Raw genomic sequence first — 9,641 nt, forward strand, 5'->3', positions numbered from 1 at the left:
TTCCCCTCGAGTTAATTTAAACTCTTACCCTGACCTCTGGCTCGTTGAGCTTAGCTAGACTTAGTTAGGTTAGATAGGTTCCCTAACGCGCCTTAATTCGTTAGGTGACGACTCCAAACTTAAAATCCCAAAAGAGTTGTTAGGTCGTGCACAAAACCCGTTTTTACGAAAAAATGGGGCGCGACTGTATTCGTCTAGAAGAAAAACAAAAATTGTGTTTTCATTATGATCTTACAGAACGACAATTACTTAAATACGTCCGTATGGCCAGAAAAGCCAAGGGGTCAACTGGTCAAGTTTTACTACAATTACTTGAAATGCGTTTGGATAACATCCTTTTTTGATTGGGTATGGCTTCCACTATTCACGCAGCCCGTCAATTAGTTAACCATCGACATATTTTAGTTAATGGTCATATAGTAGATATACCGAGTTATCGCTGCAAACCCCGAGATATTATTACGGCAAAGGATGAACAAAAATCTAGAGCTCTGACTCAAATTTCTCTCGATTCATCCCCTCATGAGGAATTACCAAATCATTTGACCCTTCAGCCATTCCAATATAAAGGATTAGTCAATCCAATAATAGATAGTAAATGGGTCGGTTTGAAAATAAATGAAATGCTAGTCGTAGAATATTATTCTNTCGTCAGACTTTAACCTCAGACTTAAACCAAGGGTCCGCCAAAATTTCTTCCCTTTAGGCGAAGTAAACTAACCTAAGGTTAAGTAAGTTAAGTAAGATCAATCCGAGTTTGATCTAGATTTCCCCCATTTTGTATCATAGACAAAGATCTATTTTCATTCCTTGTCTATTCTTTTCTTTACAGTATTTTGATTATGATTATTTTTGAGTATTCTATTTTACGCGTCACAGCAATTAGGAATTGAGAATCTATATCTTTAGATCAAAGAAGGGTCTAGCTGTTGGAATAATGGTATCCGATGCTATTTGAGTCCTTGTTGTTAGTAAAATTGACGAATTAAGAGAAGGTACGGAAAGAGAGGGATTCGAACCCTCGGTAAACAAAAGACTACATAGCAGTTCCAATGCTACACCTTGAACCACTCGGCCATCTCTCCTACATAATGATTATGACCCCAAAACCGAGTGAATAGCGAGTCAGTCATAATCCATATTCCATTATTGGATAGGTACGACCAATCCATTTTAATAGAAAATTTGTCATCAAAGTCAAAGCAAAGAACGGTTTTTCTTTCCTTCGAGGCTCCGGGATAAAGATACAATTTTTACGAAAAAAAAATACAATTCATGTTTGCAAAAACAACGTTCCCTTCTTTTTCTGATATTTTTCTATTTTTATAATTTTTATAACGGATNAGGATTAATTCTATGAATTAGAACGAATCAACTGATTGATGGTCTATATCTTTTAGACTATAGTTAATGGACTCTTAAATCATAGCTGTAATTATAATTTTATAGGCTATGATTCCATACTAGAAAATTTTTTTAATTCCTTTTCAGTTTTGGAGTTCTCAACAACAAATACCTACCCCTCTATTAGAATAGAAATTCCTCAAAAATTTAGATTCGATTGTATAGTGTATACCCGTTATGTACACAAAATTGGCAGTTATTCTATTTTCATCATAGAATGATTAGTCAATCTTTTTTCTTCTTTGTAATTGATGTCATGATTCAATCAAAATTTCTCGAGTTTTTCTAATTTGTAACTTCACCGAAATCGGAATAGTTCATATACTACTACATTAGTATGAATCGAATCGCGTTGAAATATTTCTTATTTCTTCTCGATTCCTGTCAAAAAGGAACAATTGGAATAAAGGATTTATATCTTTTGTTTTTTTTTAAAAAAAAAGAAGTTTTTATGTTATTTCGTACTATACAATTCTTTTCTTTGTGGGATCTTTTTCCCACGAGAGGTAATGAAAAGAATTCTAGAATGGATTGCTACCTATGCCTAGATCACGGATAAATGGAAATTTTATTGATAAGACCTTTTCAATTGTAGCCGATATCTTATTACGAGTAATTCCGACAATTTTCGGAGAAAAAGAGGCATTTACCAATTACAGAGATGGTGCGATTTGATTCTCTTTTTTTTTTTTGATTTTATATTTATTCATTTCTCTCACTCTTACAAGGAGAAAAACACGTGATTCGAGAAAAAAAATCTACGCTTTTTGAAGGTGAAGTTTTGAAATAGAACAATTCCTTCTGTCGTGTATCCTCGATTAATGCAACCTCAGATGCTATGTTGCAATAATAGATTCTAGTATTAAGCGAAAGGTTATGCCTAGAGGTTCTATATTACGGGTCAATCCTAATCTACTAGCACTAATAGGCAGCATAGGGGAAGAAGCTCTACACCTAGGAATCAACAACACGAAAACATTGTTCTAAGTCAGCACTTTTCTTAGCGGTCTTGGGACTAAAAGAATGATTGGGACAAGAAACATCCACCTCGTTTGTCTTTTAGATACCCATATAACCATTGATGTTTATTGAAGTGACTAATTCATGGAAATTAGGAGGCGTTAAAAACAAAGAAATTGTGGGAGTTATCTTATCATTTCTATCTAGTCCCAATAGGCTTGATGTTAATCAAGAATCTCTTGCAGGAAGGTTGGCTAGAGATTTCTTGTAAAAACACTAGCCCTGCTGAGTTCATAATGAGAATATTTTCATCGTTGAATCTTTTTGGATTCTATGTATTATTCTCTTTATGCACATAAGGGAGGAGCCGTATGAGGTGAAAATCTCACGTATGATTCTGGAACGGAGATTCTTTCAACTGAATGACGACCGTAACGGATGTCGGCTTAATACAAAGGAAATTACGCGAAAGCTTTGCAGAATTATTATGAAGTTATGCGACTAGAAATTGATCCCTATGATCGAAGTTATATACTCTATAATATAGGGCTTATCCACACAAGTAATGGAGAACATAATATAGGGCTTATCCACACAAGTAATGAGTACATACGAAAGCTTTGGAATATTAATTTCGAGCATTAGAATGAAACCCATTATTACCACAAGCTTTTAATAATATGACCGTGATCTGTCATTACGTGCGACTATCTCCACTATAGAAAGAAAAAAAGAAGAATCTAGTAAAGTAACTACTAGAACCAAATAGGCTTTCTACATATGCATCGTCTAACACAACGATTTTTATCTGCTGTAGCAAACAACGAAACTTCATAGAAGTCAAAATAAGAAAAAATAAAAATGCCTAGCAACTTTTCTATGGTTATAAAGCTTTATTATCCTTTATTTAGAATCTTAGTCTAGTATTTTATCTTTTTATTTAGAATTTAGATATTTGTTATAATTAATTATTTGTTGGACCCATCAGATCAGTTAACGAAAAAATGGATTATTCCTTTGCTTTTGGAAGACCCAATCACATAATTTCATTTTCTCCCCTCTAAGCCTTCTATTTCACTTCTATTTCATCTGCTACTTTTTAGGAATAAAAAAGGATACACAGATAGAGTACAAAATAGACTTCTTTTTATTAAATTAAACAAAATTATTATTAAAACTAATAAAAGAAACCTTCGAATCACTAAATATATATATACCGGGCATGTCTCTTAGTAATGTCTAATGGCTACTAGCGCGATTTTGAATAGAGTTAGAGTTATTAAAATCTTCTAGGTAAAAAATTAAAGAGCTCCATTTAATAACTTCTATGAATATACACTAGGTCACAAAAAATAGTTTTTGGATCAATTCAAAGCCCAAAAAGGTTTTTAAAAGGTTAAAAGGTCCGTTGAGAACCTCAAGGCTATGTCATAATAGATCCGAACACTTGTGCCGGATCGACTTCCAGATCATAATTGCTCTAGTAAATAACTAAAAAAACTAGATAGGAGATAGAAAAATAGAAGAGAAACAAACTAATTATAGAAATATCTCTCTATCTCTAAGGTTCACTAATTATTTGACTGTTGGCGGGTCTCTTTATATGTGTTGTCCGGAAAGAGGAGGACTCAATGATTATTCGTTCGCCGGAACCAGAAGTTAAAATTTTGGTAGATAGGAATCCCGTAAAAACTTCTTTCGAGGAATGGGCCAGACCGGGTCATTTCTAAAGAACAATAGCTAAAGGGATTGATATTACCATTTGGATCTAGAACCTACATGCTGATGCTCAAGATTTCGATAGCCATACCAGTGATTTGGAGGAAATCTCTCAAAAAGTATTTAGTGCACATTTCGGTCAACTCTCCATCATCTTTCTTTGGCTGAGCCGCATGTATTTCCACGGTGCTCGTTTTTCTAATTGTAAAGCGTGGCTAAGTGATCCAACTCACATTGGGCCTAGTGCCCAGGTGGTTTGGCCAATAGTAGGCCAAGAAATATTAAATGGTGACGTAGGCGGGGGTTTCCGAGGAATACAAATAACCTGTGGGTTTTTTCAGCTTAGGCGAGCATCTGGAATAACTAATGAATTACAACTCTATTGTAGAGCAATTGGGGCATTGGTCTTTGCAGCGTTAGTGATTTTTGCTAGTTGGTTTCATTATCATTCTCTAAGTATCTATATACACTCCTTGATATGTCGAAGTAATCTTAAAGTTCATATGAACTTAAGATTCATTAAGGGAAGCTTATGTCGATATGAGATTGGGAAAACCCAGATTTCACAATTATGATGGGCAACTGATCAGAGTTAAAGCCACGATGGCGAAATTGATATGAAAACTCCAAGAAGGTGATATCTTTTCCTTTCCTGTTTGACTGCCTTTTTAGGTTTTGCTGTCTTTTTAGCTACTTTTGTATTGTTTTTATCTAGCTCTATTTCTTGTTGTAGTGGGACTGTACTTCATTTTGATTGCAATAATATAGATTATGGGTCTCATCATTTAATTATGTAAAATGTAATTGAATGAGTGTTGTTACAATCTTTAATTAATTAAAAAAATTCTTACTTATACCTACTCCAACTATTTCTATTAAGAGAAAATACATAATAACCCAATTAAAATAAGACCTATCATCATATATTATTATAAAAGGGAACAAAAAAAGTTAAAAATTGAATTACAATTTTACCCTTACTATAAATTAAAATGTTATAAAGCATTTAATTATTTAGTTTAAATATTAAATTGTATCATTTTAATAAAAATATAGATGACTTTTGTATTTCCTTAAATTAATTCTTAATTAATAATTAAATGTTTGGAATGTGAAAAGATATATTTTAATTGTACATGTATATCCTAGAATAATTACTGGCATATGAAAGGAGTGACCCCCCATTTATCCGATTATTGCCACTGATTTTATTTATTTGATTTATTATTACTAAGATATTAAAAGTGTGTTATATATGAATGAATTAGTAATACATTATTGAGATGACTTGTAATTGCCTCAATTTATTACTAATTACAATGATATGTGTTTTTCATCTTTTTAATTATTCATTCAAGACTAGATTCCAAGTTCAAATCAATAATTATTAGTGGTAATGTTAATTCTCTTATTAAGTCTAACTATGATTTGTATTTTTCATCTTTCCATCTATCTATATTTTAAAGACTATTTTAGAACTGAAAAATAAAATTTAAACAGACATTTTTACTACTATTTAAGAACTAGGTGATAACCATTGAAAAATGAAAGATATTGTCATTCAACTGATAATCAAAAAACTATTCCATCTATAATAGGCAAAAAAGACATGAAAAAATAGAATACATGAGGTGGGGGGAGGAACTTGAAGACTTCTTTTTAAACATGCCTAAGTCCTCGTATCTCTTTCGATATATATTCTCCATCACGAAGATTATTGTTGTTTCTAATTTCTTTTGCATTTCTAATAAACTCATTGTGGTGTTGTAATCTTTTAGCTATTATTATGAGCTTTTGAAATAGATGTATGTATGAAGTTCAGTGTTTAAATTATATATCTGTCAGTTTTATATTTTAAATGTAATTGCTTTTAGTCTTATATAATTTTGATAGTACTGTCTTTTAATTTTAGAACCTTAAATAATATAAATATTTCACTCTATCGTTTCTCATTAATAAGTGTGCATGTATTTTTAATATTCATTTATGGCTATAAAAGGTTATCACTGATATTTAGATCATAAAAAAAACTTATACAAAGTTAAAGGAGATTATATTATATTAATTAATTTCACATACTTTTTGCTTGATGACAAATGCGCAATCCCTTTTTATTTATTTTTATTGATACCTGAAATATAATTGATAAAATTAATATTTTTGATTTAAACATGTTCTATTTGATAGCACAATTTTAAATTATGTAACGATAGTAAGAAATAAACGTGCAACGCACGTTAACAGAAACTAGTATATTACTAAAAGTATGAATAAAAAAGATAGAAAGTTGAACCCCTACCAAGATTATTAGGTTATTATTTTTATTCTATAGTTAAAGTAGATGAAGAAGACTCTTGAAATTTGATAGGATATTGAAGGAATTGATAAAAACTCAGAGAGTTATGTACTAATTTTGTACTTATTTTTTCATTTATATATACATCAGTCTTATGAAAATAATGTCTATGTTGTATTTTTTCTTAAATTTGTTTCTTTTTGTCTTTTTTTCCCCTATTAGACTTCTTAATTTAGTTTTCTACGAATGTTTTATTGTCATAAGTCTTTATTCTTATTTTGTGATTGTTAAATTTTTTTTATTCATTACAATTTACATATATATTTCCATGAAATTTTAGTCATTCTAACATATCTATAAAAATTCACATGAAATACACGTGCGAAACTAGTTTTTTTAAAAAAGACACTTTCACTTTGCAAGGTATCTATTACCCCCTTAAACAATTTTATAGTGTTATAAATATCCCACATTTCAGCCAGCGTCAATTGCAAAAAAGGAAGTGCAATTATGCAACAATTGTTATCGGCAATGTTTTAAGTCTTAATTTTTTCATCTTTATTTTCATTTTCATTTTTATTATTTATTAGCTTCATTTTTTCCCTTTTTTTCTCTTTCTTCTTCTTTCTTCATTACTCTTCTTCTTCGCTACAGCCCTCCATTTAGCCACCATCATTGTAGGTCGCTGACTTGGCCTCAATCGCCGCCAATCCTAAAGAGTAGCCATCATCACACCATAAATATAATTTCATCTCCACCACTATTACAATCAAATCATTATTAAATCACATAAAATTACTAATAAGTTATAAATTCAAAATTAATAATTACCGTCAATCTACCATCTTCTTTCCAATACAAAAATAATTATGCAGCAGAAATTCCCTTACGATGGAGGTAATGAAATACTATATTACTCTTGCATCGATGAAATTTGTTTATTTAGATGCTAATAAACTATATAATTTTTATTTATTTTAAAAAACAATATTATCAAAGGTGGTTTACAATTATTATTATTTTTGAAAAAATTAGGGACAAAAAAAAGAAAAAAGAGAACCAAGAAGCCAAGGAAAAAAAATGAGTGAAGTAAATGGGTCTTCCAAGTTGAACAAGATAGAGAAGAGGCGGTTGTTTTTTTGAGTTTTGGGGAAGAAGATAGCAAAAAAATTAAAGAATGGAGAAAATACAATAAAATAAATAAAAGAAATGAACTAATAACATTTCTAATTAAACAAATATATTTTTACATTTTGTATCAACTCACTCGCTATCAGAGAATTGAACTACACTCTACATGCCACATAGTCACGTAATGGACAATAAATTTATACTACATCAGAAAGAGGGGGGGAGGGGTAATAGACAGTTCTTTGTGTTGCTTTTTATTTTGATTATGAGTTGAATTGTTATCATCGTTGACTTATGCTTTAATGCAAAGCTCCAACTGTCGAAAATAGTTATGTATAAGAATTGGAGCAATGGAAATATCTGTCATATTAATGAGTCTTCCAGGGATGTGTTCAGGTGAATGAGTTATAATAACTTCAAATTTTGTTTCTAATTGATTACGAATTTCTAGATCATCTTTGATTTGTTTGGCAGGATCAATATTTTCTCTCCACTCAATTTTATTTATCTTTATAAACTCCTTGATATTCAATTCTCAAATCACATTACTTGAAGGTCTTTGCAACTCATTATGAAGACTCTTAGCACTTATGAGGTTGTTTCTGACCAATGTATTAACAAGGAAAAGACCCATTCCATGCTCCCCACTAATGTTGTTCCAGAAACTAGGAACATGATAAATGAGATCACTGGATTTTCTCAAAAAGATAGCCCCATAACTTATCTGGGTTGCCCTCTTTATATAGGAGGCCAGAGAATAATTTATTACTCAGACCTAGTGGCAAAAGTGTTAAAAAGAATTATTGGTTGGCAATCAAGGATATTGAGTTTTGGGGGAAGGTCACCTTGATCAAGCATGTGCTTCAATCTATCCCTATTCACGCCATGGATTCAATTTCACCTCCCAAAACTACTCTTAATTATATAAAGAGAGTTATAGATGATTTCTTTTGGGGCTTGGATAAGGAGAAAAAGAAGTATCATTTTGCGTCTTGGAAAACTCTAAGCTTCCCTTGTGAGGAAGGAGGCATTGGGGTTAGGAAACTGGAGGATATTTGTACTACAATGCAATTCAAGAAATGGTGGACCTTTAGAACAAAGACTTCTCTTTGAAGTCAGTTTTTAGAACAAAATATTGTCAAAGGGCCAATCAAATTGCTGAAAAATGGGGCACTGGGTCGTCTCTTGTTTGGAAGTATATGATGGAAAACAAAAGTCTCATTGAACCTCATATTAATTGGAGAGTTCATTCTGGTAACAGTCTATTTTGGTGGGATGACTGGTTGGGCGAAGGGCAATTAGCACAACAATGTCTTACTTTAAAGCAAATGGAAACTGGAATGAGACTCTTCTAAGGCTGGAAGTGCCCCTTCACCTAATCCCCAAGATCTGAGCTTCAGACTTCAATTTCAGCCAGGAGTAAGTGATACAGCAGTGTGGAAACCCAATGAGTATGGATTTTTTTCATGCAACTCAGCATGGAGAATATGCAGACAGAAAAAGGATAGCAACATCCTTAGTAATCACATCTGGCACAAGCATATTCCCTTCAAGATCTCCTTTCTTTTGTGGATAGATTTGAGAACCAAGCTTCCAATAATGAAATATTGCAACCTTTGGAGCTGCTCCAGTTCACTGTTCTTGCTGTAATATACATGGAAATGATGAGATCAACCACATTTTTGTTAATGGGAATTTTGCTAACTATATCTGGAAGTATTTCTCTGCTTCTTGTGGTATCATTCATGATCAGGTGTACCTAAGAGACCTTATTAACAACTGGTGGGGAAATGAAACCAAAAATGATGTGCAGAAACTTCTCTTCCAAGCAGCCCCATTATTATTTGTTGGAACCTATGGAAGAATAAATGTGGGGAAAAAGATGGGGGCAAGCCATCTAGCACATATAGAGTCAAGTTTCTTATTAATAAAGATCTCAATCATTTAATCATAACTGCTTATCCTTATACTCATTGGCCTCACACTTTGCATGCTATAATCAAAATTATTGAACATTGCAAGAAGGAAGTCAGAATTTGGCAAGTCAAGTGGGGTACTCCTCATGTCAACACTCTGAAGCTTAATACGGATAGCAGTGCCCTCAATAATCCTCCCAAAATTGGGGGAGGGG

General features: G+C 32.1%; 1 non-coding gene across 1 annotated transcript; it reads right to left on the reverse strand.

Moving 5' to 3' along the window:
* Window positions 1–998: 998 nt before the first annotated feature.
* On the reverse strand, window positions 999–1,085 carry TRNAS-GGA. Its single transcript has one exon. It is a non-coding gene; the product is annotated as a tRNA-Ser (tRNA).
* Window positions 1,086–9,641: the final 8,556 nt, after the last annotated feature.

This window comes from Solanum pennellii, chromosome 9 (assembly GCF_001406875.1).
Source record: "Solanum pennellii chromosome 9, SPENNV200".
Classification (NCBI taxonomy): Eukaryota; Viridiplantae; Streptophyta; class Magnoliopsida; order Solanales; family Solanaceae; genus Solanum; species Solanum pennellii.